Here is a 19,150-nt window from a genome sequence, read left to right as displayed (position 1 = left end):
ACTCCCTGGCTTCTCCTTGGTTTAACATCTAGAGCTGCTTGCGAATCGGGCCGCCACACACACCCGAGCGCAGGTGTCTTCCGCACAGACTGCGGTCCTCGCTCTTCTGAACCTCGCTAGCTCGCCACCCACCCACCCATGGGTGAACCTGGTCAGGGTACTTTCTCTCGGGGGCAGACTCTTTTCCGGGCGGGCTACCGGTGTCTCTGTTTGCTCGTTTCTTTCTTCCATTTCGGGAAAGGCTTCCTTGCTGGGTGTGGAAATCTCCTATGCCTTCCCTCGCCTATTCTGTCAGCTTTAAAATTCTCTTTCAGTTGCCACCCTCACAGATGGATTAGGAAACTCTTTCCGGTGCACTCATTAGTGAAATGACCTCAAGGAAGCTGGAATCCAATATCTAATGGCCGATTTTTAGCGAGTCCACACGCCAGGGTGGTTGGGGTCCAATGCAGCCCCGGCCAGGCCCAGGCCCCTTGGACTGGGCCACAGGAGGACACAGAGGAGGGTCCCGGCCCCCACGAAGCGGTGCCGGCAGTTCTCCACGGGCTTGGGCGTTTTCCAGAGGTAGGAGATGGAGGGGACTGATTTCTTCAGCGCCCCACAAACCACGCCACCCCACCCCACCCATGGGACACATCCCCAGAGAGAGACGCCCCATACACTGGCTGTGCCCCAGCCCTGGCCCGGGGGAATAGGCGGCAGCCCACCCACAGGGCGAGGGGGGGCGCAGCTGAAAGGGGTTGTGGGGGAGGGCGGCCCCTGGCTGGGGTCAAAGGGCGAGCGCCCCGCGCGAGCGCGCGTGCGCAGTCAGCGTCAGCGGCGGCGACGCGCCGGGGGTGGGCAGCGGGTAGGTGAAGGAGGCCGGGCGAGGAGACGAGGGGGGCTGGGAGGGCTCCACCTTGGCGAGTCCAGCCGTGGAGGCGCATCTTGTGTGAGTGAGTGTGAGTGTGTGTGTGTGTGTGTATAGAGAGACAGCCCCCCGCCCCGCCCCGCCCATCACCCCCGTCCCTGGGAGCCCGCGGGACCCGGCCGGCGAACTCAACAGGCCCGGCCCGGCGCGGGGCCTGGGGCGGGAGGCGGCGGCGGCGGCGGCGGCGGCGGCGGCGGCGGCGGCGGCGGGGGGAAAGCGCAGAGAGGCTCGGCTTCTTGAGTGGGGCAGGGGCGGCCTCCGCCGCCGTCTAGGGCCACACCACCCTGAACGCCCCCGATCTCGTCTGGTCTCGGAAGCTAAGCAGGGTGGGGCCCGGTTAGGACTTGGATGGGAGACCGCCTGGGAATACCGGGTGCCTCAGGCTGCTTCTTTTTTTTTTTTTTTTTTTTGCCTCTTGTTCTGTCCCCTTTCTGGGAGCGCGGCGGCGGCCCGGTGTGGGGGTGACCCCAACCCTCAGCGCCCGCCGCGGTGCCTGGCGCCCCAGCCCGCACCGTGGGGCCTCCTCTTGTCCCAAGCCGAGACACCGCCGCCACGCGGCAGCATGCGTGGCATCTGGACTGTCAGGTCTCAGACCAAAGGTCTGCTCTGTGGGAACCGACACGCTGGAGGAAACCTTGAGAGTCTGAGAGGGGAGGGAGTTCCAGAAGAAGGCCAGGATGTCATTTTGAGGGAGTATGTGACCAGAACTCGTCCCGTTGCTTTTGGGGGTTCTATGGGCTCCACGCAGGAATCTTTGGTGGTGGCACCTGATGTTGGGGGATCCGGAGTCACACCCAGACCTGCTCCACAGGCCTCCTTTTACTTTTCTCTTCGGATTCATTATTTTTAAAAAGTGTCTCTTACCTCTATTATTGCATTTTCTTTCCTCTCTCTTTTCAAGCAGATGATGGGAGTACAAGTATTCAGGTGACATGTATTGCCCGTGCCCCCCTCCCCCCTGTGTTCTCATTCATATACCTCTCATGTTGTTCCAGCGTATTGTGGGGGTACCAGTGTTAAGGTCGGGTACGTTGCCCTCTCCAAGCCTCCCCCCTGGGGTCAGAGCTTCAAGTGCGCCCATCCCCCAGTCGGTGCGCACCCACCCCATGCCTAATGGATGTGGATGCCCCTCCCCTCCCCCCACCCGCCCGACACCCACCCGATGAAGGTGATTCCTCTCCGTCCACTTAGGTGTCCATCCGTTCGTTCCAATTTGCTGGTGAGCGCGCTCACGTGGTGCTCGTGTGTCCATTCTTGGGATACTTGGCTTACTGGAACGGGTTCCAGCTCTGGCCAGGAGAACACGAGAGGTGCCCTCTCACCGCTGCTCCTCACAGCCGAATGGCACTCCGTGGTGTCCACGCGCCACATTTTATTCATGCACTCCTGGATGGATGGGCACTCGGGTCGCTTCCACGTCTTTGCGATTGTGAATTGTGCCCTAACTGTAACCCTAACCCTTACCCAGCCCGTCTCCTCTGCCCCTGCCTGACGCACTCCTCCCCGGCCAGGCCCGTCACTGTCCTGGGCCCCCGCCTGACCGGCTCCTCCCCGCCCGGCCTGTCACCGTCCTCTGCCCCTGCCTGACATGCTCCTTCCCGCCCGGCCTCTCACCGTCCTCGGCCCCTGCCTGACCGGCTCCTCCGTCGCCTGGGCCTTCCAAGGGCTTGGTGTGGACGCTGCTTCCAGGAAGCCCTCCAGAAACCCGGCAGCAGGGTGGCCGCAGCAGTCTCCAGCAGCCGTCCCTAAGTCGAGTGCGGGGGACGTGCCCCCGCTGTGCCGCGGGGGCCCAGCCTGGTGTCTTCCCTGAGGCCCTGCGGCTGCAGGCTGCTGCCGCTCCCCGCAAGGGGAGAGCCAAGGGGAGAGCCGCGGAGGTGGGGACCGCCTCCTGATGGGGACGTACGTACACGCAGCTCTCCAAGGCGGATCCCGGGGCTCTCTGTCCTGCCCGAAGGCCCAGCGGGCCTGCGGGTCCTTAGAGTGGCAAAAACATCCGAAAGCTGAGACTGAGGGTCCGGTGGGTGTCTGCACTTTTGTGCTGGGCACCCCAGGGAGGCCCGGGGGCTGGCTGGACAACGTGGTCTGCTGGGCGGGGGGCTTGGAGGAGCAACTGATGCCCTTTGCACCTTGGGTAGCAAGAGTCTGAGGTGTCTCTGAGCCCTGTGCCATGTCCGGGGGGGGGAGGTGCGGGGGGGGGGAGGAGGAGGAGGAGGAGGTGGGAAGGGCCGGGGCCTGCAGTCCTGTTCCCGGGGTGGCACGGCAAGTGGCTTCTTCCACAGGCTGCTTGGCCTGGGCTCCCTGCACCTGGGCCTTTGGGGGACTGGCCCTGTGCTTGCCAACACTTCCTGCAGGGACCCAGAGCTGGGAGGTGGCATCTCTCAGCCCTGGGTCGGGCAGAGCCCCAGCGGGCCATGCCCACAACCTCTCTCAGCACCGGTCCCCCAGAAGGCTCCTTTGGGACCAGGATTCTCTTGCGGTGACTCTCTAAGGTCTGGCCCCTGGATGGAGGGGCACCAGGAGTAGAGGAGCAGGAAGGGGAAGGGGGTGGCCATGCGAGGGGACACTTTGAGGCCAAGTCCCAGCTTCAGCCTGATCCTCCTGGGAACCCCGCTCTGAGACAAGGAGCCGGGCTTCGCATTCCCACAGCAGCCAGTCGTGGGCTGAGGACACCTGGGGCGTTGGGAACTCCCTGGCTTCTCCTTGGTTTAACATCTAGAGCTGCTTGCGAATCGGGCCGCCACACACACCCGAGCGCAGGTGTCTTCCGCACAGACTGCGGTCCTCGCTCTTCTGAACCTCGCTAGCTCGCCACCCACCCACCCATGGGTGAACCTGGTCAGGGTACTTTCTCTCGGGGGCAGACTCTTTTCCGGGCGGGCTACCGGTGTCTCTGTTTGCTCGTTTCTTTCTTCCATTTCGGGAAAGGCTTCCTTGCTGGGTGTGGAAATCTCCTATGCCTTCCCTCGCCTATTCTGTCAGCTTTAAAATTCTCTTTCAGTTGCCACCCTCACAGATGGATTAGGAAACTCTTTCCGGTGCACTCATTAGTGAAATGACCTCAAGGAAGCTGGAATCCAATATCTAATGGCCGATTTTTAGCGAGTCCACACGCCAGGGTGGTTGGGGTCCAATGCAGCCCCGGCCAGGCCCAGGCCCCTTGGACTGGGCCACAGGAGGACACAGAGGAGGGTCCCGGCCCCCACGAAGCGGTGCCGGCAGTTCTCCACGGGCTTGGGCGTTTTCCAGAGGTAGGAGATGGAGGGGACTGATTTCTTCAGCGCCCCACAAACCACGCCACCCCACCCCACCCATGGGACACATCCCCAGAGAGAGACGCCCCATACACTGGCTGTGCCCCAGCCCTGGCCCGGGGGAATAGGCGGCAGCCCACCCACAGGGCGAGGGGGGGCGCAGCTGAAAGGGGTTGTGGGGGAGGGCGGCCCCTGGCTGGGGTCAAAGGGCGAGCGCCCCGCGCGAGCGCGCGTGCGCAGTCAGCGTCAGCGGCGGCGACGCGCCGGGGGTGGGCAGCGGGTAGGTGAAGGAGGCCGGGCGAGGAGACGAGGGGGGCTGGGAGGGCTCCACCTTGGCGAGTCCAGCCGTGGAGGCGCATCTTGTGTGAGTGAGTGTGAGTGTGTGTGTGTGTGTGTATAGAGAGACAGCCCCCCGCCCCGCCCCGCCCATCACCCCCGTCCCTGGGAGCCCGCGGGACCCGGCCGGCGAACTCAACAGGCCCGGCCCGGCGCGGGGCCTGGGGCGGGAGGCGGCGGCGGCGGCGGCGGCGGCGGCGGCGGCGGCGGCGGCGGCGGGGGGAAAGCGCAGAGAGGCTCGGCTTCTTGAGTGGGGCAGGGGCGGCCTCCGCCGCCGTCTAGGGCCACACCACCCTGAACGCCCCCGATCTCGTCTGGTCTCGGAAGCTAAGCAGGGTGGGGCCCGGTTAGGACTTGGATGGGAGACCGCCTGGGAATACCGGGTGCCTCAGGCTGCTTCTTTTTTTTTTTTTTTTTTTTTGCCTCTTGTTCTGTCCCCTTTCTGGGAGCGCGGCGGCGGCCCGGTGTGGGGGTGACCCCAACCCTCAGCGCCCGCCGCGGTGCCTGGCGCCCCAGCCCGCACCGTGGGGCCTCCTCTTGTCCCAAGCCGAGACACCGCCGCCACGCGGCAGCATGCGTGGCATCTGGACTGTCAGGTCTCAGACCAAAGGTCTGCTCTGTGGGAACCGACACGCTGGAGGAAACCTTGAGAGTCTGAGAGGGGAGGGAGTTCCAGAAGAAGGCCAGGATGTCATTTTGAGGGAGTATGTGACCAGAACTCGTCCCGTTGCTTTTGGGGGTTCTATGGGCTCCACGCAGGAATCTTTGGTGGTGGCACCTGATGTTGGGGGATCCGGAGTCACACCCAGACCTGCTCCACAGGCCTCCTTTTACTTTTCTCTTCGGATTCATTATTTTTAAAAAGTGTCTCTTACCTCTATTATTGCATTTTCTTTCCTCTCTCTTTTCAAGCAGATGATGGGAGTACAAGTATTCAGGTGACATGTATTGCCCGTGCCCCCCTCCCCCCTGTGTTCTCATTCATATACCTCTCATGTTGTTCCAGCGTATTGTGGGGGTACCAGTGTTAAGGTCGGGTACGTTGCCCTCTCCAAGCCTCCCCCCTGGGGTCAGAGCTTCAAGTGCGCCCATCCCCCAGTCGGTGCGCACCCACCCCATGCCTAATGGATGTGGATGCCCCTCCCCTCCCCCCACCCGCCCGACACCCACCCGATGAAGGTGATTCCTCTCCGTCCACTTAGGTGTCCATCCGTTCGTTCCAATTTGCTGGTGAGCGCGCTCACGTGGTGCTCGTGTGTCCATTCTTGGGATACTTGGCTTACTGGAACGGGTTCCAGCTCTGGCCAGGAGAACACGAGAGGTGCCCTCTCACCGCTGCTCCTCACAGCCGAATGGCACTCCGTGGTGTCCACGCGCCACATTTTATTCATGCACTCCTGGATGGATGGGCACTCGGGTCGCTTCCACGTCTTTGCGATTGTGAATTGTGCCCTAACTGTAACCCTAACCCTTACCCAGCCCGTCTCCTCTGCCCCTGCCTGACGCACTCCTCCCCGGCCAGGCCCGTCACTGTCCTGGGCCCCCGCCTGACCGGCTCCTCCCCGCCCGGCCTGTCACCGTCCTCTGCCCCTGCCTGACATGCTCCTTCCCGCCCGGCCTCTCACCGTCCTCGGCCCCTGCCTGACCGGCTCCTCCGTCGCCTGGGCCTTCCAAGGGCTTGGTGTGGACGCTGCTTCCAGGAAGCCCTCCAGAAACCCGGCAGCAGGGTGGCCGCAGCAGTCTCCAGCAGCCGTCCCTAAGTCGAGTGCGGGGGACGTGCCCCCGCTGTGCCGCGGGGGCCCAGCCTGGTGTCTTCCCTGAGGCCCTGCGGCTGCAGGCTGCTGCCGCTCCCCGCAAGGGGAGAGCCAAGGGGAGAGCCGCGGAGGTGGGGACCGCCTCCTGATGGGGACGTACGTACACGCAGCTCTCCAAGGCGGATCCCGGGGCTCTCTGTCCTGCCCGAAGGCCCAGCGGGCCTGCGGGTCCTTAGAGTGGCAAAAACATCCGAAAGCTGAGACTGAGGGTCCGGTGGGTGTCTGCACTTTTGTGCTGGGCACCCCAGGGAGGCCCGGGGGCTGGCTGGACAACGTGGTCTGCTGGGCGGGGGGCTTGGAGGAGCAACTGATGCCCTTTGCACCTTGGGTAGCAAGAGTCTGAGGTGTCTCTGAGCCCTGTGCCATGTCCGGGGGGGGGGAGGTGCGGGGGGGGGGGAGGAGGAGGAGGAGGAGGTGGGAAGGGCCGGGGCCTGCAGTCCTGTTCCCGGGGTGGCACGGCAAGTGGCTTCTTCCACAGGCTGCTTGGCCTGGGCTCCCTGCACCTGGGCCTTTGGGGGACTGGCCCTGTGCTTGCCAACACTTCCTGCAGGGACCCAGAGCTGGGAGGTGGCATCTCTCAGCCCTGGGTCGGGCAGAGCCCCAGCGGGCCATGCCCACAACCTCTCTCAGCACCGGTCCCCCAGAAGGCTCCTTGGGGACCAGGATTCTCTTGCGGTGACTCTCTAAGGTCTGGCCCCTGGATGGAGGGGCACCAGGAGTAGAGGAGCAGGAAGGGGAAGGGGGTGGCCATGCGAGGGGACACTTTGAGGCCAAGTCCCAGCTTCAGCCTGATCCTCCTGGGAACCCCGCTCTGAGACAAGGAGCCGGGCTTCGCATTCCCACAGCAGCCAGTCGTGGGCTGAGGACACCTGGGGCGTTGGGAACTCCCTGGCTTCTCCTTGGTTTAACATCTAGAGCTGCTTGCGAATCGGGCCGCCACACACACCCGAGCGCAGGTGTCTTCCGCACAGACTGCGGTCCTCGCTCTTCTGAACCTCGCTAGCTCGCCACCCACCCACCCATGGGTGAACCTGGTCAGGGTACTTTCTCTCGGGGGCAGACTCTTTTCCGGGCGGGCTACCGGTGTCTCTGTTTGCTCGTTTCTTTCTTCCATTTCGGGAAAGGCTTCCTTGCTGGGTGTGGAAATCTCCTATGCCTTCCCTCGCCTATTCTGTCAGCTTTAAAATTCTCTTTCAGTTGCCACCCTCACAGATGGATTAGGAAACTCTTTCCGGTGCACTCATTAGTGAAATGACCTCAAGGAAGCTGGAATCCAATATCTAATGGCCGATTTTTAGCGAGTCCACACGCCAGGGTGGTTGGGGTCCAATGCAGCCCCGGCCAGGCCCAGGCCCCTTGGACTGGGCCACAGGAGGACACAGAGGAGGGTCCCGGCCCCCACGAAGCGGTGCCGGCAGTTCTCCACGGGCTTGGGCGTTTTCCAGAGGTAGGAGATGGAGGGGACTGATTTCTTCAGCGCCCCACAAACCACGCCACCCCACCCCACCCATGGGACACATCCCCAGAGAGAGACGCCCCATACACTGGCTGTGCCCCAGCCCTGGCCCGGGGGAATAGGCGGCAGCCCACCCACAGGGCGAGGGGGGGCGCAGCTGAAAGGGGTTGTGGGGGAGGGCGGCCCCTGGCTGGGGTCAAAGGGCGAGCGCCCCGCGCGAGCGCGCGTGCGCAGTCAGCGTCAGCGGCGGCGACGCGCCGGGGGTGGGCAGCGGGTAGGTGAAGGAGGCCGGGCGAGGAGACGAGGGGGGCTGGGAGGGCTCCACCTTGGCGAGTCCAGCCGTGGAGGCGCATCTTGTGTGAGTGAGTGTGAGTGTGTGTGTGTGTGTGTATAGAGAGACAGCCCCCCGCCCCGCCCCGCCCATCACCCCCGTCCCTGGGAGCCCGCGGGACCCGGCCGGCGAACTCAACAGGCCCGGCCCGGCGCGGGGCCTGGGGCGGGAGGCGGCGGCGGCGGCGGCGGCGGCGGCGGCGGCGGCGGCGGCGGCGGCGGGGGGAAAGCGCAGAGAGGCTCGGCTTCTTGAGTGGGGCAGGGGCGGCCTCCGCCGCCGTCTAGGGCCACACCACCCTGAACGCCCCCGATCTCGTCTGGTCTCGGAAGCTAAGCAGGGTGGGGCCCGGTTAGGACTTGGATGGGAGACCGCCTGGGAATACCGGGTGCCTCAGGCTGCTTCTTTTTTTTTTTTTTTTTTTTTGCCTCTTGTTCTGTCCCCTTTCTGGGAGCGCGGCGGCGGCCCGGTGTGGGGGTGACCCCAACCCTCAGCGCCCGCCGCGGTGCCTGGCGCCCCAGCCCGCACCGTGGGGCCTCCTCTTGTCCCAAGCCGAGACACCGCCGCCACGCGGCAGCATGCGTGGCATCTGGACTGTCAGGTCTCAGACCAAAGGTCTGCTCTGTGGGAACCGACACGCTGGAGGAAACCTTGAGAGTCTGAGAGGGGAGGGAGTTCCAGAAGAAGGCCAGGATGTCATTTTGAGGGAGTATGTGACCAGAACTCGTCCCGTTGCTTTTGGGGGTTCTATGGGCTCCACGCAGGAATCTTTGGTGGTGGCACCTGATGTTGGGGGATCCGGAGTCACACCCAGACCTGCTCCACAGGCCTCCTTTTACTTTTCTCTTCGGATTCATTATTTTTAAAAAGTGTCTCTTACCTCTATTATTGCATTTTCTTTCCTCTCTCTTTTCAAGCAGATGATGGGAGTACAAGTATTCAGGTGACATGTATTGCCCGTGCCCCCCTCCCCCCTGTGTTCTCATTCATATACCTCTCATGTTGTTCCAGCGTATTGTGGGGGTACCAGTGTTAAGGTCGGGTACGTTGCCCTCTCCAAGCCTCCCCCCTGGGGTCAGAGCTTCAAGTGCGCCCATCCCCCAGTCGGTGCGCACCCACCCCATGCCTAATGGATGTGGATGCCCCTCCCCTCCCCCCACCCGCCCGACACCCACCCGATGAAGGTGATTCCTCTCCGTCCACTTAGGTGTCCATCCGTTCGTTCCAATTTGCTGGTGAGCGCGCTCACGTGGTGCTCGTGTGTCCATTCTTGGGATACTTGGCTTACTGGAACGGGTTCCAGCTCTGGCCAGGAGAACACGAGAGGTGCCCTCTCACCGCTGCTCCTCACAGCCGAATGGCACTCCGTGGTGTCCACGCGCCACATTTTATTCATGCACTCCTGGATGGATGGGCACTCGGGTCGCTTCCACGTCTTTGCGATTGTGAATTGTGCCCTAACTGTAACCCTAACCCTTACCCAGCCCGTCTCCTCTGCCCCTGCCTGACGCACTCCTCCCCGGCCAGGCCCGTCACTGTCCTGGGCCCCCGCCTGACCGGCTCCTCCCCGCCCGGCCTGTCACCGTCCTCTGCCCCTGCCTGACATGCTCCTTCCCGCCCGGCCTCTCACCGTCCTCGGCCCCTGCCTGACCGGCTCCTCCGTCGCCTGGGCCTTCCAAGGGCTTGGTGTGGACGCTGCTTCCAGGAAGCCCTCCAGAAACCCGGCAGCAGGGTGGCCGCAGCAGTCTCCAGCAGCCGTCCCTAAGTCGAGTGCGGGGGACGTGCCCCCGCTGTGCCGCGGGGGCCCAGCCTGGTGTCTTCCCTGAGGCCCTGCGGCTGCAGGCTGCTGCCGCTCCCCGCAAGGGGAGAGCCAAGGGGAGAGCCGCGGAGGTGGGGACCGCCTCCTGATGGGGACGTACGTACACGCAGCTCTCCAAGGCGGATCCCGGGGCTCTCTGTCCTGCCCGAAGGCCCAGCGGGCCTGCGGGTCCTTAGAGTGGCAAAAACATCCGAAAGCTGAGACTGAGGGTCCGGTGGGTGTCTGCACTTTTGTGCTGGGCACCCCAGGGAGGCCCGGGGGCTGGCTGGACAACGTGGTCTGCTGGGCGGGGGGCTTGGAGGAGCAACTGATGCCCTTTGCACCTTGGGTAGCAAGAGTCTGAGGTGTCTCTGAGCCCTGTGCCATGTCCGGGGGGGGGAGGTGCGGGGGGGGGGGAGGAGGAGGAGGAGGAGGTGGGAAGGGCCGGGGCCTGCAGTCCTGTTCCCGGGGTGGCACGGCAAGTGGCTTCTTCCACAGGCTGCTTGGCCTGGGCTCCCTGCACCTGGGCCTTTGGGGGACTGGCCCTGTGCTTGCCAACACTTCCTGCAGGGACCCAGAGCTGGGAGGTGGCATCTCTCAGCCCTGGGTCGGGCAGAGCCCCAGCGGGCCATGCCCACAACCTCTCTCAGCACCGGTCCCCCAGAAGGCTCCTTGGGGACCAGGATTCTCTTGCGGTGACTCTCTAAGGTCTGGCCCCTGGATGGAGGGGCACCAGGAGTAGAGGAGCAGGAAGGGGAAGGGGGTGGCCATGCGAGGGGACACTTTGAGGCCAAGTCCCAGCTTCAGCCTGATCCTCCTGGGAACCCCGCTCTGAGACAAGGAGCCGGGCTTCGCATTCCCACAGCAGCCAGTCGTGGGCTGAGGACACCTGGGGCGTTGGGAACTCCCTGGCTTCTCCTTGGTTTAACATCTAGAGCTGCTTGCGAATCGGGCCGCCACACACACCCGAGCGCAGGTGTCTTCCGCACAGACTGCGGTCCTCGCTCTTCTGAACCTCGCTAGCTCGCCACCCACCCACCCATGGGTGAACCTGGTCAGGGTACTTTCTCTCGGGGGCAGACTCTTTTCCGGGCGGGCTACCGGTGTCTCTGTTTGCTCGTTTCTTTCTTCCATTTCGGGAAAGGCTTCCTTGCTGGGTGTGGAAATCTCCTATGCCTTCCCTCGCCTATTCTGTCAGCTTTAAAATTCTCTTTCAGTTGCCACCCTCACAGATGGATTAGGAAACTCTTTCCGGTGCACTCATTAGTGAAATGACCTCAAGGAAGCTGGAATCCAATATCTAATGGCCGATTTTTAGCGAGTCCACACGCCAGGGTGGTTGGGGTCCAATGCAGCCCCGGCCAGGCCCAGGCCCCTTGGACTGGGCCACAGGAGGACACAGAGGAGGGTCCCGGCCCCCACGAAGCGGTGCCGGCAGTTCTCCACGGGCTTGGGCGTTTTCCAGAGGTAGGAGATGGAGGGGACTGATTTCTTCAGCGCCCCACAAACCACGCCACCCCACCCCACCCATGGGACACATCCCCAGAGAGAGACGCCCCATACACTGGCTGTGCCCCAGCCCTGGCCCGGGGGAATAGGCGGCAGCCCACCCACAGGGCGAGGGGGGGCGCAGCTGAAAGGGGTTGTGGGGGAGGGCGGCCCCTGGCTGGGGTCAAAGGGCGAGCGCCCCGCGCGAGCGCGCGTGCGCAGTCAGCGTCAGCGGCGGCGACGCGCCGGGGGTGGGCAGCGGGTAGGTGAAGGAGGCCGGGCGAGGAGACGAGGGGGGCTGGGAGGGCTCCACCTTGGCGAGTCCAGCCGTGGAGGCGCATCTTGTGTGAGTGAGTGTGAGTGTGTGTGTGTGTGTGTATAGAGAGACAGCCCCCCGCCCCGCCCCGCCCATCACCCCCGTCCCTGGGAGCCCGCGGGACCCGGCCGGCGAACTCAACAGGCCCGGCCCGGCGCGGGGCCTGGGGCGGGAGGCGGCGGCGGCGGCGGCGGCGGCGGCGGCGGCGGCGGGGGGAAAGCGCAGAGAGGCTCGGCTTCTTGAGTGGGGCAGGGGCGGCCTCCGCCGCCGTCTAGGGCCACACCACCCTGAACGCCCCCGATCTCGTCTGGTCTCGGAAGCTAAGCAGGGTGGGGCCCGGTTAGGACTTGGATGGGAGACCGCCTGGGAATACCGGGTGCCTCAGGCTGCTTCTTTTTTTTTTTTTTTTTTTTTGCCTCTTGTTCTGTCCCCTTTCTGGGAGCGCGGCGGCGGCCCGGTGTGGGGGTGACCCCAACCCTCAGCGCCCGCCGCGGTGCCTGGCGCCCCAGCCCGCACCGTGGGGCCTCCTCTTGTCCCAAGCCGAGACACCGCCGCCACGCGGCAGCATGCGTGGCATCTGGACTGTCAGGTCTCAGACCAAAGGTCTGCTCTGTGGGAACCGACACGCTGGAGGAAACCTTGAGAGTCTGAGAGGGGAGGGAGTTCCAGAAGAAGGCCAGGATGTCATTTTGAGGGAGTATGTGACCAGAACTCGTCCCGTTGCTTTTGGGGGTTCTATGGGCTCCACGCAGGAATCTTTGGTGGTGGCACCTGATGTTGGGGGATCCGGAGTCACACCCAGACCTGCTCCACAGGCCTCCTTTTACTTTTCTCTTCGGATTCATTATTTTTAAAAAGTGTCTCTTACCTCTATTATTGCATTTTCTTTCCTCTCTCTTTTCAAGCAGATGATGGGAGTACAAGTATTCAGGTGACATGTATTGCCCGTGCCCCCCTCCCCCCTGTGTTCTCATTCATATACCTCTCATGTTGTTCCAGCGTATTGTGGGGGTACCAGTGTTAAGGTCGGGTACGTTGCCCTCTCCAAGCCTCCCCCCTGGGGTCAGAGCTTCAAGTGCGCCCATCCCCCAGTCGGTGCGCACCCACCCCATGCCTAATGGATGTGGATGCCCCTCCCCTCCCCCCACCCGCCCGACACCCACCCGATGAAGGTGATTCCTCTCCGTCCACTTAGGTGTCCATCCGTTCGTTCCAATTTGCTGGTGAGCGCGCTCACGTGGTGCTCGTGTGTCCATTCTTGGGATACTTGGCTTACTGGAACGGGTTCCAGCTCTGGCCAGGAGAACACGAGAGGTGCCCTCTCACCGCTGCTCCTCACAGCCGAATGGCACTCCGTGGTGTCCACGCGCCACATTTTATTCATGCACTCCTGGATGGATGGGCACTCGGGTCGCTTCCACGTCTTTGCGATTGTGAATTGTGCCCTAACTGTAACCCTAACCCTTACCCAGCCCGTCTCCTCTGCCCCTGCCTGACGCACTCCTCCCCGGCCAGGCCCGTCACTGTCCTGGGCCCCCGCCTGACCGGCTCCTCCCCGCCCGGCCTGTCACCGTCCTCTGCCCCTGCCTGACATGCTCCTTCCCGCCCGGCCTCTCACCGTCCTCGGCCCCTGCCTGACCGGCTCCTCCGTCGCCTGGGCCTTCCAAGGGCTTGGTGTGGACGCTGCTTCCAGGAAGCCCTCCAGAAACCCGGCAGCAGGGTGGCCGCAGCAGTCTCCAGCAGCCGTCCCTAAGTCGAGTGCGGGGGACGTGCCCCCGCTGTGCCGCGGGGGCCCAGCCTGGTGTCTTCCCTGAGGCCCTGCGGCTGCAGGCTGCTGCCGCTCCCCGCAAGGGGAGAGCCAAGGGGAGAGCCGCGGAGGTGGGGACCGCCTCCTGATGGGGACGTACGTACACGCAGCTCTCCAAGGCGGATCCCGGGGCTCTCTGTCCTGCCCGAAGGCCCAGCGGGCCTGCGGGTCCTTAGAGTGGCAAAAACATCCGAAAGCTGAGACTGAGGGTCCGGTGGGTGTCTGCACTTTTGTGCTGGGCACCCCAGGGAGGCCCGGGGGCTGGCTGGACAACGTGGTCTGCTGGGCGGGGGGCTTGGAGGAGCAACTGATGCCCTTTGCACCTTGGGTAGCAAGAGTCTGAGGTGTCTCTGAGCCCTGTGCCATGTCCGGGGGGGGGGAGGTGCGGGGGGGGGGAGGAGGAGGAGGAGGAGGTGGGAAGGGCCGGGGCCTGCAGTCCTGTTCCCGGGGTGGCACGGCAAGTGGCTTCTTCCACAGGCTGCTTGGCCTGGGCTCCCTGCACCTGGGCCTTTGGGGGACTGGCCCTGTGCTTGCCAACACTTCCTGCAGGGACCCAGAGCTGGGAGGTGGCATCTCTCAGCCCTGGGTCGGGCAGAGCCCCAGCGGGCCATGCCCACAACCTCTCTCAGCACCGGTCCCCCAGAAGGCTCCTTTGGGACCAGGATTCTCTTGCGGTGACTCTCTAAGGTCTGGCCCCTGGATGGAGGGGCACCAGGAGTAGAGGAGCAGGAAGGGGAAGGGGGTGGCCATGCGAGGGGACACTTTGAGGCCAAGTCCCAGCTTCAGCCTGATCCTCCTGGGAACCCCGCTCTGAGACAAGGAGCCGGGCTTCGCATTCCCACAGCAGCCAGTCGTGGGCTGAGGACACCTGGGGCGTTGGGAACTCCCTGGCTTCTCCTTGGTTTAACATCTAGAGCTGCTTGCGAATCGGGCCGCCACACACACCCGAGCGCAGGTGTCTTCCGCACAGACTGCGGTCCTCGCTCTTCTGAACCTCGCTAGCTCGCCACCCACCCACCCATGGGTGAACCTGGTCAGGGTACTTTCTCTCGGGGGCAGACTCTTTTCCGGGCGGGCTACCGGTGTCTCTGTTTGCTCGTTTCTTTCTTCCATTTCGGGAAAGGCTTCCTTGCTGGGTGTGGAAATCTCCTATGCCTTCCCTCGCCTATTCTGTCAGCTTTAAAATTCTCTTTCAGTTGCCACCCTCACAGATGGATTAGGAAACTCTTTCCGGTGCACTCATTAGTGAAATGACCTCAAGGAAGCTGGAATCCAATATCTAATGGCCGATTTTTAGCGAGTCCACACGCCAGGGTGGTTGGGGTCCAATGCAGCCCCGGCCAGGCCCAGGCCCCTTGGACTGGGCCACAGGAGGACACAGAGGAGGGTCCCGGCCCCCACGAAGCGGTGCCGGCAGTTCTCCACGGGCTTGGGCGTTTTCCAGAGGTAGGAGATGGAGGGGACTGATTTCTTCAGCGCCCCACAAACCACGCCACCCCACCCCACCCATGGGACACATCCCCAGAGAGAGACGCCCCATACACTGGCTGTGCCCCAGCCCTGGCCCGGGGGAATAGGCGGCAGCCCACCCACAGGGCGAGGGGGGGCGCAGCTGAAAGGGGTTGTGGGGGAGGGCGGCCCCTGGCTGGGGTCAAAGGGCGAGCGCCCCGCGCGAGCGCGCGTGCGCAGTCAGCGTCAGCGGCGGCGACGCGCCGGGGGTGGGCAGCGGGTAGGTGAAGGAGGCCGGGCGAGGAGACGAGGGGGGCTGGGAGGGCTCCACCTTGGCGAGTCCAGCCGTGGAGGCGCATCTTGTGTGAGTGAGTGTGAGTGTGTGTGTGTGTGTGTATAGAGAGACAGCCCCCCGCCCCGCCCCGCCCATCACCCCCGTCCCTGGGAGCCCGCGGGACCCGGCCGGCGAACTCAACAGGCCCGGCCCGGCGCGGGGCCTGGGGCGGGAGGCGGCGGCGGCGGCGGCGGCGGCGGCGGCGGCGGCGGGGGGAAAGCGCAGAGAGGCTCGGCTTCTTGAGTGGGGCAGGGGCGGCCTCCGCCGCCGTCTAGGGCCACACCACCCTGAACGCCCCCGATCTCGTCTGGTCTCGGAAGCTAAGCAGGGTGGGGCCCGGTTAGGACTTGGATGGGAGACCGCCTGGGAATACCGGGTGCCTCAGGCTGCTTCTTTTTTTTTTTTTTTTTTTTTGCCTCTTGTTCTGTCCCCTTTCTGGGAGCGCGGCGGCGGCCCGGTGTGGGGGTGACCCCAACCCTCAGCGCCCGCCGCGGTGCCTGGCGCCCCAGCCCGCACCGTGGGGCCTCCTCTTGTCCCAAGCCGAGACACCGCCGCCACGCGGCAGCATGCGTGGCATCTGGACTGTCAGGTCTCAGACCAAAGGTCTGCTCTGTGGGAACCGACACGCTGGAGGAAACCTTGAGAGTCTGAGAGGGGAGGGAGTTCCAGAAGAAGGCCAGGATGTCATTTTGAGGGAGTATGTGACCAGAACTCGTCCCGTTGCTTTTGGGGGTTCTATGGGCTCCACGCAGGAATCTTTGGTGGTGGCACCTGATGTTGGGGGATCCGGAGTCACACCCAGACCTGCTCCACAGGCCTCCTTTTACTTTTCTCTTCGGATTCATTATTTTTAAAAAGTGTCTCTTACCTCTATTATTGCATTTTCTTTCCTCTCTCTTTTCAAGCAGATGATGGGAGTACAAGTATTCAGGTGACATGTATTGCCCGTGCCCCCCTCCCCCCTGTGTTCTCATTCATATACCTCTCATGTTGTTCCAGCGTATTGTGGGGGTACCAGTGTTAAGGTCGGGTACGTTGCCCTCTCCAAGCCTCCCCCCTGGGGTCAGAGCTTCAAGTGCGCCCATCCCCCAGTCGGTGCGCACCCACCCCATGCCTAATGGATGTGGATGCCCCTCCCCTCCCCCCACCCGCCCGACACCCACCCGATGAAGGTGATTCCTCTCCGTCCACTTAGGTGTCCATCCGTTCGTTCCAATTTGCTGGTGAGCGCGCTCACGTGGTGCTCGTGTGTCCATTCTTGGGATACTTGGCTTACTGGAACGGGTTCCAGCTCTGGCCAGGAGAACACGAGAGGTGCCCTCTCACCGCTGCTCCTCACAGCCGAATGGCACTCCGTGGTGTCCACGCGCCACATTTTATTCATGCACTCCTGGATGGATGGGCACTCGGGTCGCTTCCACGTCTTTGCGATTGTGAATTGTGCCCTAACTGTAACCCTAACCCTTACCCAGCCCGTCTCCTCTGCCCCTGCCTGACGCACTCCTCCCCGGCCAGGCCCGTCACTGTCCTGGGCCCCCGCCTGACCGGCTCCTCCCCGCCCGGCCTGTCACCGTCCTCTGCCCCTGCCTGACATGCTCCTTCCCGCCCGGCCTCTCACCGTCCTCGGCCCCTGCCTGACCGGCTCCTCCGTCGCCTGGGCCTTCCAAGGGCTTGGTGTGGACGCTGCTTCCAGGAAGCCCTCCAGAAACCCGGCAGCAGGGTGGCCGCAGCAGTCTCCAGCAGCCGTCCCTAAGTCGAGTGCGGGGGACGTGCCCCCGCTGTGCCGCGGGGGCCCAGCCTGGTGTCTTCCCTGAGGCCCTGCGGCTGCAGGCTGCTGCCGCTCCCCGCAAGGGGAGAGCCAAGGGGAGAGCCGCGGAGGTGGGGACCGCCTCCTGATGGGGACGTACGTACACGCAGCTCTCCAAGGCGGATCCCGGGGCTCTCTGTCCTGCCCGAAGGCCCAGCGGGCCTGCGGGTCCTTAGAGTGGCAAAAACATCCGAAAGCTGAGACTGAGGGTCCGGTGGGTGTCTGCACTTTTGTGCTGGGCACCCCAGGGAGGCCCGGGGGCTGGCTGGACAACGTGGTCTGCTGGGCGGGGGGCTTGGAGGAGCAACTGATGCCCTTTGCACCTTGGGTAGCAAGAGTCTGAGGTGTCTCTGAGCCCTGTGCCATGTCCGGGGGGGGGGAGGTGCGGGGGGGGGAGGAGGAGGAGGAGGAGGTGGGAAGGGCCGGGGCCTGCAGTCCTGTTCCCGGGGTGGCACGGCAAGTGGCTTCTTCCACAGGCTGCTTGGCCTGGGCTCCCTGCACCTGGGCCTTTGGGGGACTGGCCCTGTGCTTGCCAACACTTCCTGCAGGGACCCAGAGCTGGGAGGTGGCATCTCTCAGCCCTGGGTCGGGCAGAGCCCCAGCGGGCCATGCCCACAACCTCTCTCAGCACCGGTCCCCCAGAAGGCTCCTTGGGGACCAGGATTCTCTTGCGGTGACTCTCTAAGGTCTGGCCCCTGGATGGAGGGGCACCAGGAGTAGAGGAGCAGGAAGGGGAAGGGGGTGGCCATGCGAGGGGACACTTTGAGGCCAAGTCCCAGCTTCAGCCTGATCCTCCTGGGAACCCCGCTCTGAGACAAGGAGCCGGGCTTCGCATTCCCACAGCAGCCAGTCGTGGGCTGAGGACACCTGGGGCGTTGGGAACTCCCTGGCTTCTCCTTGGTTTAACATCTAGAGCTGCTTGCGAATCGGGCCGCCACACACACCCGAGCGCAGGTGTCTTCCGCACAGACTGCGGTCCTCGCTCTTCTGAACCTCGCTAGCTCGCCACCCACCCACCCATGGGTGAACCTGGTCAGGGTACTTTCTCTCGGGGGCAGACTCTTTTCCGGGCGGGCTACCGGTGTCTCTGTTTGCTCGTTTCTTTCTTCCATTTCGGGAAAGGCTTCCTTGCTGGGTGTGGAAATCTCCTATGCCTTCCCTCGCCTATTCTGTCAGCTTTAAAATTCTCTTTCAGTTGCCACCCTCACAGATGGATTAGGAAACTCTTTCCGGTGCACTCATTAGTGAAATGACCTCAAGGAAGCTGGAATCCAATATCTAATGGCCGATTTTTAGCGAGTCCACACGCCAGGGTGGTTGGGGTCCAATGCAGCCCCGGCCAGGCCCAGGCCCCTTGGACTGGGCCACAGGAGGACACAGAGGAGGGTCCCGGCCCCCACGAAGCGGTGCCGGCAGTTCTCCACGGGCTTGGGCGTTTTCCAGAGGTAGGAGATGGAGGGGACTGATTTCTTCAGCGCCCCACAAACGCCCCACAAACCACGCCACCCCACCCCACCCATGGGACACATCCCCAGAGAGAGACGCCCCATACACTGGCTGTGCCCCAGCCCTGGCCCGGGGGAATAGGCGGCAGCCCACCCACAGGGCGAGGGGGGGCGCAGCTGAAAGGGGTTGTGGGGGAGGGCGGCCCCTGGCTGGGGTCAAAGGGCGAGCGCCCCGCGCGAGCGCGCGTGCGCAGTCAGCGTCAGCGGCGGCGACGCGCCGGGGGTGGGCAGCGGGTAGGTGAAGGAGGCCGGGCGAGGAGACGAGGGGGGCTGGGAGGGCTCCACCTTGGCGAGTCCAGCCGTGGAGGCGCATCTTGTGTGAGTGAGTGTGAGTGTGTGTGTGTGTGTGTATAGAGAGACAGCCCCCCGCCCCGCCCCGCCCATCACCCCCGTCCCTGGGAGCCCGCGGGACCCGGCCGGCGAACTCAACAGGCCCGGCCCGGCGCGGGGCCTGGGGCGGGAGGCGGCGGCGGCGGCGGCGGCGGCGGCGGCGGGGGGAAAGCGCAGAGAGGCTCGGCTTCTTGAGTGGGGCAGGGGCGGCCTCCGCCGCC

General features: G+C 64.2%; 5 pseudogenes; all 5 read left to right on the top strand.

Annotated features, from left to right (window-relative positions):
• The first annotated feature begins 1,176 nt into the window (after positions 1-1,176).
• Positions 1,177-1,295, top strand: LOC142865495 (uncharacterized; annotated as a pseudogene).
• Positions 1,296-4,773: 3,478 nt separating this feature from the next.
• Positions 4,774-4,892, top strand: LOC142865494 (uncharacterized; annotated as a pseudogene).
• Positions 4,893-8,376: 3,484 nt separating this feature from the next.
• On the top strand, positions 8,377-8,495 carry LOC142865493 (uncharacterized; annotated as a pseudogene).
• Positions 8,496-11,966: 3,471 nt separating this feature from the next.
• Positions 11,967-12,085, top strand: LOC142865492 (uncharacterized; annotated as a pseudogene).
• A 3,471-nt stretch (positions 12,086-15,556) lies between these two features.
• LOC142865491 (uncharacterized) lies at positions 15,557-15,675 on the top strand (annotated as a pseudogene).
• The last annotated feature ends 3,475 nt before the right edge of the window (positions 15,676-19,150 follow it).

This window comes from Microcebus murinus, chromosome 28 (assembly GCF_040939455.1).
Source record: "Microcebus murinus isolate Inina chromosome 28, M.murinus_Inina_mat1.0, whole genome shotgun sequence".
Classification (NCBI taxonomy): Eukaryota; Metazoa; Chordata; class Mammalia; order Primates; family Cheirogaleidae; genus Microcebus; species Microcebus murinus.
This window is presented reverse-complemented; position numbering and strand designations above follow the sequence as displayed.